Source organism: Euprymna scolopes, chromosome 5 (genome assembly GCF_053919585.1).
Source record: "Euprymna scolopes isolate OS-2025 chromosome 5, ASM5391958v1, whole genome shotgun sequence".
Taxonomy (NCBI): domain Eukaryota; kingdom Metazoa; phylum Mollusca; class Cephalopoda; order Sepiida; family Sepiolidae; genus Euprymna; species Euprymna scolopes.
Window position 1 is genome coordinate 122,269,374 of NC_136486.1, and position 21,605 is coordinate 122,290,978.

The window sequence follows — 21,605 nt, forward strand, 5'->3', positions numbered from 1 at the left end:
ATATATATGCATATATATATATATGTATATATATATATAAATGGGTATGTGTATATATATATATATATATATATATATATATATATATATATATATATATATATATATATATATATGCACATGAACATTTCTATTTTATAGTGTAAAAAATGATTTTGCTGTATTCGTTTTCTCTTGGTGACGTGCAGGAATATATATATATATATAGATATATATTTATGTATATATATATATATATATATATATGTGTGTGTGTGTGTGTGTGTGGGTGAGGTGTGTGTGAGGCCTGTGTGCGTCTGTGGGTGTCTGTGTGTGTAGTGACTTCACACATTTTTGAGTCCTTTTGATTTTCGTAACAAAGTCTGCGTTTTAAAATCTCTCAACACTCAGGAAATTATCAAATATATCTGCATTTTTTTCTGATTAATCAGCCAAGAATGCACTTTATAAAGGATTATGTTTTCCGTCGTATTTATTCTAGAAATATTTGGGAGGTACTTCGTATCCCCCCGTTTCCTCGTATGCCTCTTTTTCGACGCTTTAAATCCAAACGATACACTAAGCATACACTCATTTTGTTATGGGATTGTGGACGACCAATAAAACAAACAAAAAATAAATAAATAACAATGTGCTGTCGATTTCGAAGATGTAAATCGGAAAAGGGAATGTGTTTAATTTTTTTTTTATCTTTGGCGTCTTGAAGTGTGAGATTCATTGAATATGTTATCAATAATTTGTATCTTTCAGATGAGGATAACAAATAATATTTTTTTACGTAAACTCTAAAATAAGCATTATTTAATTTTTTTAATGGTAAGGAAACATTGTATATTAGAATGTTTAAACTTTGCATGTACCGGTACATAAATGAGGATTTAAGGACTCGATACAAAAATAAAATAAACAGGGTGTAACATTATAAACGATAATTGTATCTGCGTATTACGTTTTTTTATTCAAGATACTGCAGTCTGTTACTGTTTACAAAAAATGTTATATTACTTTATCAAAATTAGTTATAACTAATGGGTTTTCGTATAGGATGGTTGTGACCCTCCAACAATTTTATCCTCCATCAGAGGGTAACAAAAATGGTGTTTCAAAGGAGAACAATTTTAATGAACTGTGTATCAACTAAGTTTATGCAATAATTAATTAGAGAAAATACACTATGATCTATTTCTCGGAAAAAAGTGTGGATGGGAGGTTATTATTTATTAGAAAAACGAAAGGAACAATAATTTTTATCATAAATAAAAAGTTGACTTAAATTGATATGAAATCTCAGAAATATTAAAACAATTATGTTTGAAGTAAAAAAAAAGTTTTTATCTTTTTTAACAAGTATTCGGAAACATTAAAAGCTTTGTTGATGAATTATAATAAATCAAAAAATATGAAACTAAAAATAACATATATCCCAATAAATTGCGTTTCTAAATTATATTATATTCAAGTATTAAAAATATATTTACCTGTCTAGTTACATAAATATTCATGAAAATCATTAAATAAACATGTAAATACGTCTGGCTTCGCATCATAAAAGTCCAAGGGGGTGACGGTAAACACATAGTTTCTCAAATGTACGAGATCGTGTGAAATATTGGAATCATTTGAATTTATTTAAATATAATCTAATTTTATTCTAATAGTTTATCATATTTTCATAACCAATAATAGAACATTTTATATAGACATCAGAAAGTTAGTTTAATTGCATTTTTTTGTTGACATAAGGCAGAAAAGTGGTCAAACAGGATTTTTTGGAAAAATTATAAACTTAAAATTCTAGTAAAATGTGTAAATATAATATATTATTCTACTCTTAACATAATTAACTTCATGGAAGTATGTCTCTGGTAAAATCAAAGGTTTCCCAGAAATAAGGGATTGCCATAGATTTTGATAAGCTTTTTATAAAGAAGTTTCATGCCCATTAGCTCTCACTATATATATATATATATATATATATATATATATATATATATATATATATATAAAGCGGGGTGCACCTCTACAACATCTGATTATTGACTCTTTTTGACGTAACTTCCAGTAACTACTTTCTACTATTGAGTCAATCTAGACTTTACCACCATAATAAGTGTCTCGTTACTTTCCTTCGTGCTTTTAGTTTAGTTGAGTCCAAATCCACTAACATACGTTTATGTATTTTATGTTTATATATATATTTAATTCAACTGTTTTTCAGCTTACCTATTTATTTTAAAAATACACCAGAACAAACGAGCGAAGTCGGACTTCAAATCCAAATAAAAATTGACGGAGATTAGGAGAGACTTTACGCGCAGAATTTTACAAGCAATCCCCGGCTTGTGTTGATTTGGAAAAAATAAGAGAAAAATACATTTTCCTCAATTTTTTAAAGGTAAGTCATACCGTACGTCAAAACATCTAATGAAATGAAATCACCGCAACTAATAGAAAAAAGAATTCAAGGAAGATCAAAAGTAATATGCTAGTTAAAAATCGTTTTTTTTCTTCTAATAAAATAAAAAGTGCAACAAAATTAATTCCATTACAAAGCGATTTCTAGTTTAAAAGTTTTCTGGTAGCAAAAAAAGAAAAAAGAAAAACCAAAAACGCACTTATTCCCCTTTCAAAAACACAGTAAATGTCAATTTCTTAAGGCTGGCATCAGTATGTCGCTTTCGCCCGCTCATTTATTGAAATCATTGAAAACTGAAAAAAATAATTATAACATTTTTTTACTTTTTGTAGATTTTTCTCCTTGAGTTTTTGAATATTTACTTTTCCTGACTGTCGTTGAAAGTGAAGATTTTATTTTATGAAACACGGACCAGACAGACAATATTTGGCTAAAATACAATAATGCTATTTTAGTTCAAAGTTTACATGTGAAAAAAAATCGGCATTAGATGGTTTAGGTCTGAAAACAACAAATGAAATATATATAAAAAAGTACAGAATTTACATTCTCACAAAAACCATAAGAAAGTGTTGTTCCCTCCGGGATAGTTTCATGTGTTCTTATATATATTCAAATGTTTTTGTCGTTTGCTAGGAGTATATATATAAAGTGAAGGACTGAAACGCCATTATCACACAATTGCTCAAGTTTGAAGATCAACTTGCTATAAAACGAAAAGAATTAAAAAAAAAAAGTTGCAATTTCACCAGCAGTTCGAGCAACAACTTTTGCGTTGGTTTTACAAGAGGCAGCATGAAATGCGACAAAAGAAACGGCCGAAACAAAAAAGATGAACTTTACTTAAAGATGTTGAACAGAACAGCACGCAGTGTTAACAGCTCAGTTTTCCCCCAAAACACACAATGGAATTCGATAAAATGTCCACTTACGTTCTGGAACAGAATAAGCCATATGACGCTTTTCTTAGGGGATAGGAATAAACTGTTTATCGCCAAGATTGGAGCAACGTCAAAAAGGTCCGCTTACTTTTAAGAAACAAGGTACCACAGAACACAGTAAGTCTATGGAACCGAGGACACAGTAAGGTCGTTCACTATTTACTATCTAGAGGAAGAGCGAACTTCAATTCTTCGAAGCGGTCAAACCCTTATTAGAACTTTGCGGCCCAAATAGGACTATAAGAGATGGAAGGGGTTCAACCTGTTTAAATGAGACACGAAGATTATCTTATTTGCGTTCTTTATTAACAAACACTGGGACGATTTTGATTGACTGAACAATTAGCGGATGAGTTCAAGTGTTTAATTTTTACCAGGTCCTCGTCTCTACGAAAAAGGCAGAGATGAGACTACGAGCTGTCAAGACTCTTACGCGAACAAGTGCTCATATACAACTAGCTGCCGGAAAGTTTCCAACGCGTAGTTTGCGTAAGAACAAATAAGGAAAAGCCAGGCGATGCATACATAGGATGGACTATTTACAGAACAAAGGAGTACTCCATCGGAAAAAGCAAGGAAACAACAAGTAACTCAGGCGCAATCCACGAGTAGTTTATCAGTCTACAAACCTAAAGTCGCCCACAAGGCTATGGAGTCGTTGCTGCGGAAAAGATTGGTGTATAAACTGTTTGTTTTTCTTAAATAAAACATGCAAGAAATGTGACAGGAAAGGTCACACATCGATTCATTGCACAAGGAACAGAAATAATAACATGTTCTGGCAAGCTTGATTCGACGTGATATCGGAGAGAAGCCGGAGAAAATATGTATATATAACATCTTCAACAAGAAAGTGTTTTTACAGCAGGAGTATAGTTCAGACCTGTCAATCATCAATATGAAAGCATGGAAAATGTTAAAGAAATAAACTATGAGGAGAATTAACAAACCATATTCTGCATTGAAAGGCAATAAGATAAAATTTGAGGGAGAACTGATACTCCCGGGGATAGAATAGATTCAACAAAAAATCAAGAGTCATTATGCACAAGACATCCGAAAATCTCTTCGACACTAAGTGTGTGGGGAAATTCAGATTCTGGGGACATCCGATGAACAATTTCTGCCACAAGATAGAAATTCTTCCTGGAGCACAGCACTTAAATGACGAGTTAAAAGAAAAAAAAACAGATTTTTTTTTTTATCGGGACTATAAAGATGTAACAAGGTTAAAGCTAGATTTGGGCTATAAGGAGAACGTTCTAGCTGTTTCCGCAATAAAAATCTATACCTCTTATTTGTGACAGTCGAGAAAATTGATACGGAAATGTATCGAGTAGAAAATATCGGAAGATAATCGAAAGTAAGCAGCAGTGAATACGCTTGCTCTGCCGTAGTGGTTACGAAAAACACCAAAAAAATTCGTTTCTTTGTGGGTTTTTTCCACAGGCCTGAATGCGGCTGTGACAGATAACATCTATCCCCATATTAGACGAGAAATTTCCTTACAAATCAGACGATAGAACACTATTCTCTTTTTGATTAATATGACGCATATCCCTTCGAACAGGAATGATTTGAAATCCTCTGCATGTATACCCATAGGAGCTGTTCAGGTTTAAGAGGTTATCACTGAAATACAAATCGGCACCTGCGATTTTCTAACAGTTGATGGAGACCATGTTCGACGGATTCCAATTGGCCTGCGCTTACTTAGATAACATCGCTATTGCCAGTAAATCAAAGACGAGCATCCCAAACGTACATAGGTTTCTTTAAAAGACTTTCAAGCTTCGAATTAAAAGGTAAAAAAAAGTATTGTGTGTTATCCTCATGAACCAGATGAAGTAACTAGCTCACATAATTGATGAAAATTGAAGACACCCTGACGGCGAGTGCGCAGAAGCAATAAAGAACCTGCCTGCCTTCGATAATGTACAATCACTCCAAAGTTTTATGAAACTAGCTAACTTCTACCAGGTATTCATAAAAAAACATGCAAAACTTGTCCGCTACAAAAAATACCCTGGATGTTGACGTTTGAATATCAAGCGGTGTTTGAAAAAGTCAAGGATACTCTAACATCGGAACTGTATCTTACATACTATGACCAAAAGCTACAAATAATAGTTGGAAGCGACGCAAGCTCATAGAGTATTGGAGCTATTATACTATAAATAATGGCCGATGGCACAAAAAAAAAAATATCGCCCATGCATCGGGAATGCAACGACCGACCGGGAGACATTACTTATAAATCGAAAAATAAGCTCTATGCATTATATTCATGGTAACGAAATTACATAGGCACTTACGTGACGGAAAGCCATTACTGACGATTTTCGGGTCAAGAAAAAAGCGTTTGTGTATTTTCTGTTTTTTTTTTTTATTTGATTTCACCTTTTTGCAAGTCTTCTCTATGTCGTCTCAATATTTAAAGCAATACAATAAATTCAATTCTTTAAAAAGAAGAAATATCGGAATAATTCAAAACTCCACACATTGCATTAAACTTTTTAAAAATTAAACAGGAAAGGAAAATCAAAATATAAAAAAATATCTATATTAACATATATAAATTTATTCATTACGGATACACATTAATTAAAGCTTTTAGAAAGTGCGGACTCTTCATGACATGGCATTTAGAAGCCTTGTGCTGCTCATCAGCAGAGTGTAGTAGGTGATATGTAACATAATCGGGATGCGATGTCTAACGATAATTTCATTAGGAGCGGTATACATCATTGAGACTCTTCCAAAAGGCTATGATTGTTTCCATGGTATATGAGGAGTATGGTTTTCCTCATTCGAGGCATGTATATACATATAGATTATCTGTCAAAGGAGGTTTATTGTATGTCGTCAATGTGTGTTTTATTTCTCAAGAGGAATATTGATGTAGAAAAGTTCTCAATTAAACCTATGGGTGTATGTCTTGTAAGTGTGGACGTGTTTACATCAGATGGAGGTGTTATGCAATGTTGGTATAATTTTAGGAGTCTCTTAGATTATAACTGTACTCATCCGAAATGTAGTGAGAGGATTGATGCAAACAGCTATGTTAAAGGGTATGCATCGGGTTAGGATTTTAATTGAGTACGTTCAACGATAAGCAGAAACTTTTGTAAGGGGAAATATGCCAAAGGTAAATAGATGAAGAAATATAAGAATTAAAGAGTAATAATTAATAATCATAGTTTGAGGGGTACGTACTTATAAAATATAGGGAAGTGAAAAAATAAATTTGGGAAAGGTGGATAATCAAAACTAAAACACGGGGAAAGGTGGATAAAAAAAAGCATCTAAAAAAAATTATTAGGTGGAAGCACATACTTGTTACAAAACGCTCTCCTATTCCCATGTTAACAATGGTGTTCAAAATAATATTATTTCAGCCCGATAACAAAAATACATAAGTACCGAACGTTTTAAGATTTTAAATGGTACTTTGATAATAATATTTTTTCTCCTTGGTTTCCACCTTGACATTTTCCTTTGGAATGTCGACTTCTATTGGTTTGACTATGCTAAAAACTAATATTTAAATTTTCCGCAAGTACGTAGTTTTTCGCATATTAAACAATACAATATGTTATATTAAAAATGGTGGCCATAGTTTTGCGTCAAAATATGCGTGCACTTAAACGTATAATAAAATGCATCCGAGAACAATATTTCTTTTAAAATACAATATTAAAAAGTTCAAAACTATAAAGTTCCATTTAAATTGTTCAAAATTTAAAAAAAATGTGAACAATATTTCTTTCAAAAGTATAAAAAAGATATATTTCTGTTGTCTAAAATCCTACTGTTCTATTTATATTGTTTATAATATAAAAAAATTCTGTATATATTGTTTAAAACAAATAGTTGTTTACCATTTAAACAAAATGTTCTGATTAAGTGCACGTATATTTTGGGCGAAAAATATGGCACCCATTGTTTAATATTCGAAAAACTACGTATATGCGGAAAATTTTAATGAGATATTCATTTTCAGCATTGTCAAAACCCATAGACGTCGGCATTTAAAAGAAAAATGTTCAGGTGGAAACCAAGTAAAAAATTATCATTATCAAATTACCATTTAAAATTATAAAACCTCCAGTACTTATGTATAAAAATACATAAGTACCGGAGGTTTTATAATTTTAAATGGTAACTTGATAATGATAATTTTATCGTGCTTAAATAATATTATTTTGAAAGCTATTTTTAACATGGGAATAGGAGAGTGTGCTGTTACAATTATGTGATTCCAATAATTCTAATAATTTATTTTAAAAAAAGTGTTTACTGTTTAAGATATTGTGAGTATGGTATAAAAATTTCTGTATGTATTGTTTAAAATAAATAATTGTTTATCATTTAAAAATATATTCTGTAAAAGAATCATCATTTAAAATTATAAAACGTTCGGTATTTATGTATTTTTTTACCGTGCTTAAATAATATTATATTGAATACCATTCTTCACATGGGAATAGGAGGATGTTTTGTAACAATTATGGCTTCAACCTAATGATTTATTTTTTTTAAAAAAGATGCTTACTGTTTACTACAATAATATCAGCGTGTCTCCATTTACGCTAAACATCCACAAAAATACCAACATCAATATATTACATATGAAAGAGTCAACTGTGGAATTTCTACATGCACCGCTGGTAAATATATGAATATAATAGGTTACTGTAAGAACTGAAAATACACGGATGGGAAAATGTTATTAAAAATATAAAGACATAAAATAAAACGGGAAATATATAAAATCGTACATATATATATATATATATATATGTATATGTATATATATATATATATATATATATATATATATATATATATATATATATATATATGATGAAGATAATGGGAATAGTATTCCGACAAAATAGAGAAATAAAAAGGAACAAACCGTATTATGTGTTCATCAACGTTTCGTCTTTATTTCGAGACTTCCTCTGGATGCATGAAGTCTCGTAATAAAGACGAAACGTTGATGAACACATAATACGGTTTGTTTACCTTTTATTTCTCTCTCTCTCTCTCTCTCTATATATATATATATATATATATATATATATATATATATATATAATGTGTATTGATATAAACAAATTTGCATAGTTGAAAACCGGACACATTTATGTGTTTGACAAATGATCGGTCAAAACCAGAAATCCTCGTCAGGCGATTTAATAAGTGGTTGTTTTCCACCAAATAATAGAGTCCTCAAATAATGAAATATAGGAAACAATTCAATTTACTTAAAATAGAATGTTATAAAATTAAATCAAAAGGGAGAAGAGTCATGTGAAAATATTCTTTTTTAAGTAAAATAAACACTTATTTGGTTTTATTTTGTTTTTCATTTCAGTACTGGTTTCTTCTGCGGAAAGCAACCATTTATTAAGTAACTTGACGAAGACGTTTCGTTTTAACCGACCATTTGCCTCACACATTTACATGCCCAGTGCTGAAACTGCGTAAATATGTATATATTTTTTAAATAAATCTTCCGCCTCTTTTATTGCGATTATTTGATATCCAAAATTTGAGTAATAGAGGAAGAATCAAATAATATACTGTTTATTTATATCTGGTCAGATTTGTATCTATTTAGTTCTCTTTCTACACATAAACACACACACACACACACAAACACAACTCACCCACATATATATGAGAAGATATAGATAGATATAAATAGATATTAATAATAGACAGATGCAATTAACCACATACTCACATAGGCACGTGCATTGCCGCAGATAACAAGATCACCAATAAGCTAATTGACGATTAAAAATAGTATCGAAAATTAAATGCACCATCAGACGTCTTCCATAGAATTCTAGAATTAGCCCGAGAAATAGACATGGATTGATGTTTGAGAAAAAATAAAGGCATGCCAATGCACATAAAAACGACATGTATTATTGCAAAACATAAAAATTCAAACACTATATATTGTTACTAGCGGGGGTACCCGGCGTTGCCCGAGTGTTTGTTTCCGGGACGGGGGGGGGTTAAAAATGTTATGGTAGGTAAGTAGGAAGGATCAAACCCGGAGTCATGAGTAAAAGTAGGAAAATAAAGTGTGAGAGAAACAAAAAAACATTTGCAACGTTAACAGTTCGGCCACCAAGAAAAGTCCATTCCAGTTGTTTAGGAAAAAAAAAAAAAACGACTACGGTAGGTCGGCGCGAACGTGAAAATATAATGTGAATTGTCCAGCACGCTAACCACTACGCCACAGAGCACTGCAGCTTAGTTTAGTGATTTTAAATAACTTCACATGAAAGAACTACGAAGCCAAATCGGTGTTCTCTTCTCAACTGTTCCTTGTGAACGATCCCTAAACGGTGTTAAGTGGTGGCAGGGGGAGGAGGAATTTATTAGAGAGAAAATATTTTACCACTTCCATTGATCTTAACCGATTTTGGCCGTGACTTCTCAGCAGAAAAAGTATAGAAATCTAAGATTATCGAGGAATTTGAGAAATAATAAGCCTATAACATACCTCAGATATTGTTCTGCCGTTTGTGCATATTATATTTGCATGAAATATCTTGATTTTTAATCCTATTAATGTCAAAATCAGACGGGAAAAAATGAGTTCATTTTATTTATATAGAGAAAGATAACCTACAAGTTTCCTTCTATGCAACGAATATGACAAATAATTGAGCAACTTAATATATTAGATCGGCAGCAAAGTTCTTGCTGCTTTAACTTTTAAGTTCAGATCAAGATAATTGATCGAAACAAACACCACAATAATCAACACATTTTGCCAACACAGAATAAGGGTATATTTGTCATTAACATAAAACGTTTGCATTTAGTGGCGATACAATAGTTATAGGCGTTTCTCGTATCGCTTGTGTGTCTCATACAGAAAATGGTCGAGATGCTTGAAAAATATAGTTTGTAGATGAGAGGTCTTGAGAGTATAGCGAATGCCGCAAATTTTCTTAGTTAAATCTGTTCAATTTTCAGCATGGTCGGTTTAGCAACGTACGGTCGAACATTATCGTTGACTAAAATTATACCTTTTCTATATAACAATGCTGAGACTTGTCGCAGTTTCTGATACATTCCTTCCTTTTGCTCTCAGTACTTTTCTGCCATCATAGTCTGGTCTGCATTCATAAAATTGAAGACAATCAAATAGTCAGCATAAGCGGCTTTTGGAGAAACTCTGGTTTCGGGAAGATTCGCGGAGCTTTGTTGGTGTCTAATCACTTAACTGAGCGTCACCGGTTGACGTAAAGAATACTTTTCTTTTATCGCAAGCCACAATCCGGCCGAAAAACGGGCGTTATATTTGCGTAAAAGAAGGGAACATAACACTTCATAACGACGTTTGTTTTGGTTGTCCTTCAGTTCGTGAATCATACATTTATCTTCATTGTTATTTGCAACCTCTTTTAAGTGGTTTAAAATCGGCGTATACGTTACGCCTTATTCAGAGGCATGGCCTCAAACTGTATCGCGTAGTTTACCTTCGACTAAAGCTCTTTATTGATCGTTGTCAATATCCTATCGCCGACTACTACGCTCATCATTTTCAAGACGTTCATACCCGTTACGAAATTTCTAAAAGCTGAATTGTACAGTGCGTTCAGAAGTTAATCTTGGGCCAAATACTTCGTTGATATCACGAACTGTTGCAGTAGGTTTTCTACCTAGCTGTAATTAAACTACAACAATGTGCAAATTTGCTTGTTATACGTTATCGATGTAACGTTCTGAAAAGAAAATATTATGTTTTAAACGATTGTATTTTAACCCGTAAGAAAGTGGCAAAAACGCCCTTCAATTAATTTATTGAAAGGTATTATACCAAAAACTTATTTGAAAATACATAATCTGAAAGCACAATAAGAATCTCCGCGATAACCTTCCTGTCAAGATGATATTAAATTACAAATATAATGATTAGTCAGGAAAATAAAAAAGGTTTAAAAAACTAGCACGTAATCCGAAGCGAACGGATACAAAGTATTCAATAATTGAAATCATCTGACTCATGTACAACAAACCAGTATCTTCAAAAACGGTAAAAAATATCGAAACACGTGTTGCAAAATCATTGAAATGCATTTTCTGTTAATATAACTTAATAATAATAATAATAAAAATAAAATAATAAATATTTCTAGTATCACTGTTTTTATAGATACTAGACTTTCGTTGGAATCAAGCATATTTTTACTTCTTAACGACAACGGCAGAATTCTACCGAAAAAGATATACAAACATAAACAATTACCGAAATTATAAAAATCTTAAACAGAAAACGGAAACGTCTCGGATATTACTGTTAAATTAAATTAAAGAAGTGGATGAAGCAATAAAAGTTATATCCGATTAACGAGTCAGATAACATCACCGTGGATAAACGAGTATAAAACTGTTTTAAACATATGGGGACGTCGTTTCTGATAAATAAGACGAATCAAATAATATAACCGAACATGAGATACGCTCCATAAAAAAAGGAAATAGATTTTAATCGTGCCCTTAGAACGAGTGTAACGAACCTCCGGATATGGGATAGATTAGTATAAGGAATGCAATTTATCACATTTTAATACAGACGAATAAATCCCCCGAAATGCACAATGGAGATTAATAATATTTTATTAATTAAAACAGATGCCATTATCAATACAAAACAGAGTAAAATACATTCACGAAAGGAACAACAACGTGACTTTTACAAATCCTACATAGTGGATTCTCACATATTGCAATCAGAGACCTACGAATCCACTAATGAACAAGTAATGGAACATCCAGTATAAATTTAAACAGTAGAATTACTTGACTAGGGTTTACTAGAAACAAATCATAAGAAACAAATATATGCATCATTAAAAGTAAAAAAATATGTTTGTGTGTCTGTGTACATTCCCCTACAAAAAAAAATCTGCTATTCTTTGTCTAGCGATTCGAGCTCCTTATGGAGTATTGCAACTTAGGGAAATATTTTTAATCGGTTTTCTGCCAGAAATTTTGTTTTCAATGTGTCAAAGTTCAGCGTCTAGACCTTTGAAAAATCTATCAAACTCCACCGCCAATTTTTGGTATAAACTCTTGAAATGTTAAATGTATGTTACTTGGACATGGATGAAACTTAAAAAATTGATTTTAGCCCCCCCCAAAAAAAAAAGTTAATGTTAAATGGTCAAAATTGGGGTAAAACTTTTAAAAAATTGGACTATGCGATATCTACCAAATTACTTGCGAAATTCTGGTATAAACATTTGCAATTTTACATAAAGGATGATCAATAATAGGGCAAGATTTTCAATCGGATTGGGTCGAAAATTTGAACTGCAAGGTGTACTCAGCATATATTTGTTCTAAACCTTTTCCATTTATACATAACGGGCATTCAGAGATGCAGAAAACATTTTAACCAGTTTTGGCGAGAAAATATTGCTGCCAAAAGGTCACAGTTTAATGAGTGGACCTTTGCAGATTCTACCAAATTTCTCCGCAAATTTTAAGTCTATAAGCTTCAAATTTGTGATGTAGGTAACTACATGCCTTAAATTTCGTATTTTAATTTGCGAACAAAATAAAAAATGTTAAGGGGGAAAAATAAGGGTCAAAGTTTAAACAAAACTTTGAGCTCTGCAGTTTCTACTAAATTACTCACACAAATTTTAATCAAAATATGTGAAATCTTACATAAAGTGTATTCACATGTAGGGCAAGTTATGAACAGTACACAGCACCCCAGGAAAGCCTGGGCGAACTGCTAGTAAAATATACATATTAACCCATATCGCAACTTTAATAGTCCATATGTCTTAGAATACCCATTGTACCATGACAATAAATCCTCTAGAATCAATTACTTAAACTATAGTTACAAGGCAAGACACTGAAAATACGCCGATATACATACAATTAAAACACCCTCCAACATAATGAAAATTATCAACGCGCGTATATCTACAAACACAACACCATAAAAACTTAGTAGTACAATTACACAATGCAAATCAACATAGCACTTATTCGCTTATAAATAATTTACCGTATCACTCCTCAATCAAAATAACTACTACAAATAACACTTAAGCAAATCTCAATTATTAACGATTACTACGATATTACCCCATTGATTACTGTACACGCAATAACACTTATGCTCGAGTGATGCCGGGGCTTGATGAATGTGACTGCCATGTAAACAAAACAACAGAAAACCACACAAACACCGATCCGAAAATATAAAAGAACACAAGTAACTGTAAATATTCAACCAAAAGAACAAACTAAGCAACACACATACAACATGAAAATACTTCAAACGCAAACACTAAAATAAAATGCATTTCTACGTCATTCGATATTAATCAGAGATCAGACAATGTTTAAATGAAATATTAGGGTGAATCTTAGGTAATGATAAAAACGTGACATGCACGTTATAAAACCGAAAACGATTCGCAAAAGAATTTAAAATTAAACTTGAAGATGTAATCTGCATAACAATGCAAAACGTGCTACAACATTGAGAGCACAATATATTAAACATCAAAGTATCCCTCCCAGAGACTAGTAGAAATATAATGTACGAAAATCTTATATCACAATATATTTACTTATATTCAGTGAGATAACATTTAACCATCCTGCAAATAACATTTGATTGAGATTATTCATTGCCAAACTACAGGAGCTAACTAATAAGGAATTATTAAATATAAAATTATTTCAATTACACTTCTTTCTTATATAAAAAATGTGAAAAAAACAATAGATAATTTTAAGAATATGTTACTTTCATGTAATAACAATAATAGAAAATGAAATAAATTCATACCCACCAGGTTTAACATGTAAGCAAACCCCAATGATATAATATGTAAATGTCATTGGTCAGATTTACAGTGTATTAGTAGAACTTTTAACTTTTAGTTGTTAGTAATACATTGTTACGAAAGTACAACAAAGTATTTTAATTTTATTTCAAGACCACAACACAATCAACCCAAAATATATGTAACAGTTATACAGGAAAATTATAAAGCAATCTTAAATAATAATATATGACATTTAAGTTGTGGCAAATTGCAAAAAAAAATAGCATTTGTAAAATGTTTTAAAGAGCAGAATATGACATTAGAACATAATTAAAAGTTTATACTTATTCTGATTATTTATAAATATCAATAATGTACGCACGGCATTCTTAAAACTTTTGACAGTTCATTGTCTACGATATTGTTATTTCTTTTCATAGGCTTGAAAGATAATTAAAAACAAGTTAATATATTGATATTTGTATTCAAGTAAAAAATATGAATATAATTATTGAGCAATTCGTTTTTTTTTTCAATAAGCGTAACGAGAATGAACATATCAAATATATTTGATGATTTTTATTTAAATTAGTAGTATTATATTTATATTTTATCTTAATATATAGTATACTATTTATATTTTATCTTAATATAGTAGTAAAATATTTATAGTTTATCTAAATATAGTGGTATAATATTTATATTTTATCTAAATATAGTAGTATAATATTTATATTTTATCTAAATATAGTAGTATAATATTTTTATTTTATCTAAATATAGTAGTATAATATTAATATTTTATCTTAATATAGTGTTATACTATTTATATTTAATCTTAATATAGTAGTATAATATTTATATTTTATCTTAATATATTAGTATAATATTTATATTTTATCTTAATATAGTAGTATAATATTTGTATTTTATCTTAATATAGTAGTATAATATTTATATTTTATCTTAGTATACGAGTATACTATTTATATTTTATCTTAATATAGTAGTATAATATTTATAGTTTATCTTAATGATAATGAAAACAAGATGTTTATCATCACATACTTTATTTAAAGAGCGTTTTGAAATTGTTAAAACAGAGCAACTATGTTTTGCTAGCACTAAATGTTGCCATCATTTTCCCCATTCTACTAGAGTCTGGAGTGGATTTTTAAACAATTCTGCCATTGTCGTAGCTTTATGTACATTTGTTCTTCCCTCATGTATATTATAGAGCGTTCTATCCTCTCGGTACAATATTATAAGGGAGGTCTTTTATAAACATCAGTACAAAGAATGGTCCAAGGATGCACTCCTGAGGCACCCCCGCATTAATGTTATGCTGCATGGCTGGATGTCCGTCACTGCCAACCTGTATGTTCTATTGGCTAAGAATGACCTAGTTATATTTAGTGTACGTGCAGTTATACCGTGCGATTAAATTTTCATTAGCAGCTCTTTATGCCAGACTTTGTCATAGGTCTTGGATATGTCAAGGGCTACATCCCTGGCTTCTCTCGCCTTATACAGTACATGGCAAATGCGTTCAGAGGTGACTGTTAAAATATATGCAGTAGAACGACATTTACTGAACCATTACTGTTGGTCAGAGAGAAGATTTGCCTTTGCGAAGTAGTGAACTAGTGCTTGCTTAATTAAGACCTCAAAGATCTTATAAAAGAGTGGGAGGAGTCCAATGCGGCCAAAATGAATAGGGTATTTTATTTCATCAGAATGAGTTTACACTAATACCACAGAGGCCCTCTCCCAGCTATTAGGGAAGCAGGATTCAGCAAGATATTTATTGTAGAGATGGGAAAGTATGGGGATTATCTCGGCTGAACATTTCTTAATTAGAAATGTAGGGATGAGATCAGGCCCACACGCCTTTGAGGTGTCTAAATATTAATTACAAACACTTAAATAAGCTTTAAACATTGATGTATTTAATATAGAATTACAATAATTCAAATTTTAAAAAAATGTTATGCTACTTGGCCTTTGGGTCAGGATCAAAATGTATTATATGTTCTTCAGATGCGGCACTTCAATTTCTCGTTCTTTTTCCGTGGAGGAGAAATCCTTCATGACTGAGACAATTTTAATTTATGTACCTTATCTCCACGTTAAAAAACGACCCTGGTGTCTTACTCTGTCCTGTGGGGAGGCATTGTTTATAGATATCATAATTCGAAACACACAGGAATTCATTTTAATACATATATACAAGATGATGTTAAAAATATGATATTAAAAATAATATGGGTATAATAGAGCAATGGATTCGAGTTTATGACACAAATGTTAAATGGTCTGCATTCAAAGTCGACACATGTTTTGAGCTCTATTTCCAAGACCCTAAAACTGTGATTTTCAAATAGGTATTAATAATTCTTGTATTTGATAATGTTATAAACATATACACACACACAGACACACACACATATATATATATATATATATATATATATGTATATATATATATATATATATATGTATGGTTGGGTGTGTATGTGATAGAGAGGGAAAGAGAGAGAGAGAGAGAGAGAGAGAGAGAGAGAGAGAGAGAGAGAGAGAGAGAGAGAGAGGAAGGTTTAGATATATAGATTTGAAGTTTAAACTCCGGAAATCATCGTCGAGGTAAAAAGCGTGTAACCTAACCTAAAATAAATATATAAATAAATAACATTCGCGTAAGCTTACTCATTTTAATAATCGCAGATAATTTCGGTGTATATCATATGATGTGTATTTTTATAACAAACTACATTTCTCGACCTGTGACTTGTGTACATTTGCAATAAAACTTCAAGGTGGGCATGCATAATGTTATATATCTTATATATGCTTGATATATGAAACACACACACACACATATATATATATGTATATATATATATATATATTTATTTATATATAAGAAGTATGTTGTAGTTCGCTTGAAGCATTGCTTATTAGATAAAATGTAGTTTTAAGGCTTGCCAATGCAGGAGTTATTCAGTCCTTATAAACAAAAAAAGAGATGAATAATGATACTTGAGTCAATAGTTTTCAAGAAATATTCATTCTCATTTATTTACCTGATCAAAGATGATATATGCGCGACCGTAGATTGGATATTTCACAACAATTTTCGCGGACATGTCATAATCGCAAGAAGCAAAGAATGTATACCCATTGTTTATGCTGCCACTTTTTTTAGTTGGCTGTTATTTTTCAGTTTCGTTTTGAACTGCTACCTTTTAATGTTTAAATTACGCTAATTTTTTAGAGTATGTAATTCTGCTATTTTTTCTTAATCTGCTATTATTTTATTATTACACATTACAATGAAAGGGAAGCAATTCTGTACTTCTCTCAATCTTTTCTAATCTAAATGATATAATTCTACAACTCAGTCCAAGGGCAGTAATTACTCTGCTTGCATCCTACTAGTCAATTGCTTTTAAATTACGTTAATTGTTTTAAGATGGAATTGAGTATTCATTTAAATTTGTGAACTAAAATTTTAAAAGTGAATTAATCAAAATCGTGTTCATTGTTAAATAATTTTATATTCACTCATTACCCTGTCGCTTTTTTTTTAAAGTAGGTCGTAACGTTTTATTTTGGTTATAAACACTAAATTGTAAAATTCCAAATTGGTTAATTGTCAAAAGCATGTAATGCTGCTTTCGTTTTTATTATTATAATATTTCTTATCTCGGGGAAGTAATAATGTAGTTCTGTAAATGTATTATAATCTGATAGAAATAATTCTTCAACGGAGTCAAATGGAATTAATTGATATACTTGTGCATTATAAGACACTTGCTTCTAAAATTCCGTTAATTGCATAAGAACTGGCGTCAGCACTTTTTAAAACTATGGGGATTGAACCGGTAACTGGACCAAGAATAGTAGTTAATCTGTTTGTGTCTTTATATGGAAGATGTTGCATATATCTGTTTTATTATTAATGTTTGTTTTTAAGTATTCATCAATATTGAGTCTATAACTAAGGATATCCTTTATCCCTTTCAATTGCTAGTATCGTAACAATAATATGTTTTATTATAGTTGTGTTTGTAAGATGCGTGTTTGTTAAGAGACGGCTTCTTGGTGGCAATGTGTTATTTGAATCGAATATGCAATCGCCTGCATATCTTTCTAATGTATTACACATTGCATATAATGCATTGCATTTAATGGACTAAATTTTTACGTTCGCATAGTCCTGTGATTTGCTATGAGGCAGTTTGGTAATAAATATAATTTGTCCAGTGGTGTGTATTAATTATTTATATAGGTGCTGTTTAAATGTTGTACCGGTGTATGTGAGTTTTATGTCTAATTGCTTTTTGCGAGTGGCCTTTTGTTTGGCTCTTATCATCCTGTAATTAAAATTTGATATTTTGATAAGCCATGTGTAAGATAATGTATGTGTGTGTTTTCTGCTAAATGGGTTTTATGTTCTGTTTTTGGGGTGTCTCAGTTTTATTTGTGGACTTGCTAAATTTTTTTAGCGAAGGAAATCATGTCCGTTACATTCGTTCACCAGCCATGAATGCCGTATCTATCATTTATAGCATAGCTTATTATTGCTATTAACCCTTCACCATATTCAACACCTAAATAATAAAGACAGAAACAGATTAATTACTTTCCTTGGGCGAGTTGCAGTGGTCGATCCTACAGTTAATTAAAACGAATTGCTTCCGTAAGAAAATTTGAACTAAACATAATTACTTACCTTAGATTAGACAATATTACAGGAAATAACGATAACAGAATTACCTACCCTTAAAAACAAACGTTATTCCAAACTTTAAAAAATAGCGTTTCAAAGAAAATCTAAAACATAACGGTCAAATTTAAAAAGCGGGAGCGTAAAGTATGGATATACTTTGTCTGCCTCTTTAGAATATGACTTGTTCAAAAAATATTTAAGGAATATACCATCTACAGTCGTGAATATGGCATCTCTAATAAGATAAATATATGAACATGGATATTTATGATAAAGTCTTTTAAATTTCCATCATTATTAATTTATTTATCTTATTTACAACAACGGAATAACTCCTGCATTGACAAGCTTTCTCTCTCTCTCTCTCTCTCTCTCTCTCTATATATATATATATATATATATATATATATATATATATTATATATATATATATATATATTCTTTAAAAATATGATGATCTGCTGATACGTATTTCGTCGTGTACGGGTCATCAGAGTGACTTGATCCAGGAAGATTTGAAATCGGGATCATATGGTAAGAGGCGTAAACCCTTTCCACTTGGCTCTCTTGCAACACTACTGAATGTATCGCGTTTTATGTAGAGGTTATTTGTTTTTGTTTAGCGATACTTTTTTAATAAATTCGTGCAGTTTAACGTAAATACTCATTGGGAATAATGTTCCCTTTGAGAAATTTGTACCTCTTAATGGGGAGCGGTATATGTATTATTTTTACAATATAAGTATCCACTGATACGTGTTTCGTCGTCTAGCACTCACCATAGAGTATATATATATATATATATATATATATATATGTATATATATACACACATATATATACACATATATATACACACATATATATATACACACACACATATATATACACCCACCCACATATATATATATATATATATATATATATATATATATATATATATATATATATATATATAGGTGTTTGAGGAAGAGAGAGAGAGCGTGCGTTTTTTTATAAGTAAATATTAATTATTCGACATATAATAAAATATATGTCATGGGAACATGGTGTATCCAAATGACATATAAAAGAAACATGAAATAGGAGATAGAATAATTAAAACAGATTATTTTCTTGTTTCGTTCGTATTTACGGATAATATCATCAATGATTAAAACTGGGAATCTATTGAAAAATTGCAAAACATGTGAAAAAAACGCAAACCTAAAACAAAGAATCAATTTGAGCTCGGGCTTCTGTAAGTATTAGATGAACGAATAGAAGGCAATCATCAAAATTATGAATAAAGATGAGTACACTATCACAATAACGGTCACCTTTGGACGAATAAAAAGGAGCCGAGTCTTAAGGGTGATAAAAGTCGTAATGCTTTCCTTTGTATGCATAATGTATTAATGTGTTGTACTCTTTATTATGTATATAAATAAAGGGGTTCTCTGCGTGTTATCATACAAAACGAAGACTTCTGAGCATATTTAATTTGTAAACTCAGGTAAAGCTGGATTTTCCTTAGGTGAAGTTTAAGAATAGGTTTTCTTGCTGAATAGATCATTAGTTGTCCAAAAAATGTATATGTCAGTTTAGGATTTTTTTTTCTTACAGCGAAGCTATGTAATTGATATCTGATCTCTAACTTTACCACCCATGAAACGATAAATATATAACGTACATAACTTTAACACATACTATTGACAGAAACTTTATAATTCTGGTAGTTTGCAATGAATAATTTTCTTCCTTGCACCAACCAACTCGGAAAGCCTTGAATCTCCACAAACTATTATGTCATGTTTATAATATACTAAATTACACCTGACCTGTCGGAATGGAATAGGGAGAATACAGAAGTAATATCTACATTTAAAAGTAAGTGAAGCAAAAATAGAGTCCAGTGAGAACAATAGTAAATTTCGTGCGCGCGAAATTTAAATAAGCGCACGCAAATTTCAGCATTCGGGCAAGAGAAAACAATGCAGAATACATTAGGTAATTAAGATCTTAACATAATTGCCATCATATTAAATGAAAAAGCATGTGGGTAAAATAGAGAATGCTTCCGGCAAAAACGTCCTCGTGTCTCTCTGTAATTCAGACTGAAAAGGGAAACCGAAAAATCCAAGATGGCGACCGTAAATTTCTAAAAAGTCACGTATTAAAAGTGCAATTGAGGCGCGCCCGAGCACCATAAAATTAGGTTGCTGGGGGAGTCGGTAGAAGCGTTCACATCTGTGTAGAGTGAAAATCGTCAGACTTAAACTGAACGTGTTTACTATGGACTTCAAGGCAACGGCATTGTAATCAGTAAAGAAACAAGCCAGCAGAACAGTGACCCATGGGCGGGCCGTTATAAAAAAAGACGCTTTCAGACCTGCGACGAGTAAGATTTCCCGATTCAAACCTTTATAATAGAGGGATGCAATCTGTTGAAAATTTTAAAATGACGAAAAGAAAAGAAAATACTATGAGAGAGTATCTGTTGTTTTTGTATGTTTGCTAACATCCTTTAAACTATCAGAAAATCATTCTCGATCAAGTAATATTTAACGGTTGGATGTTCTCAAAGCAAAACTAAAAAAAAAAATGAAAAGTCCTTCTAAACTATTTGAAGTTTGTCTACGTACCTTTTAAATGTGTGAGATGTTTACCACACCACGTTCTCTTTTCTGGTCCAGTGGCAA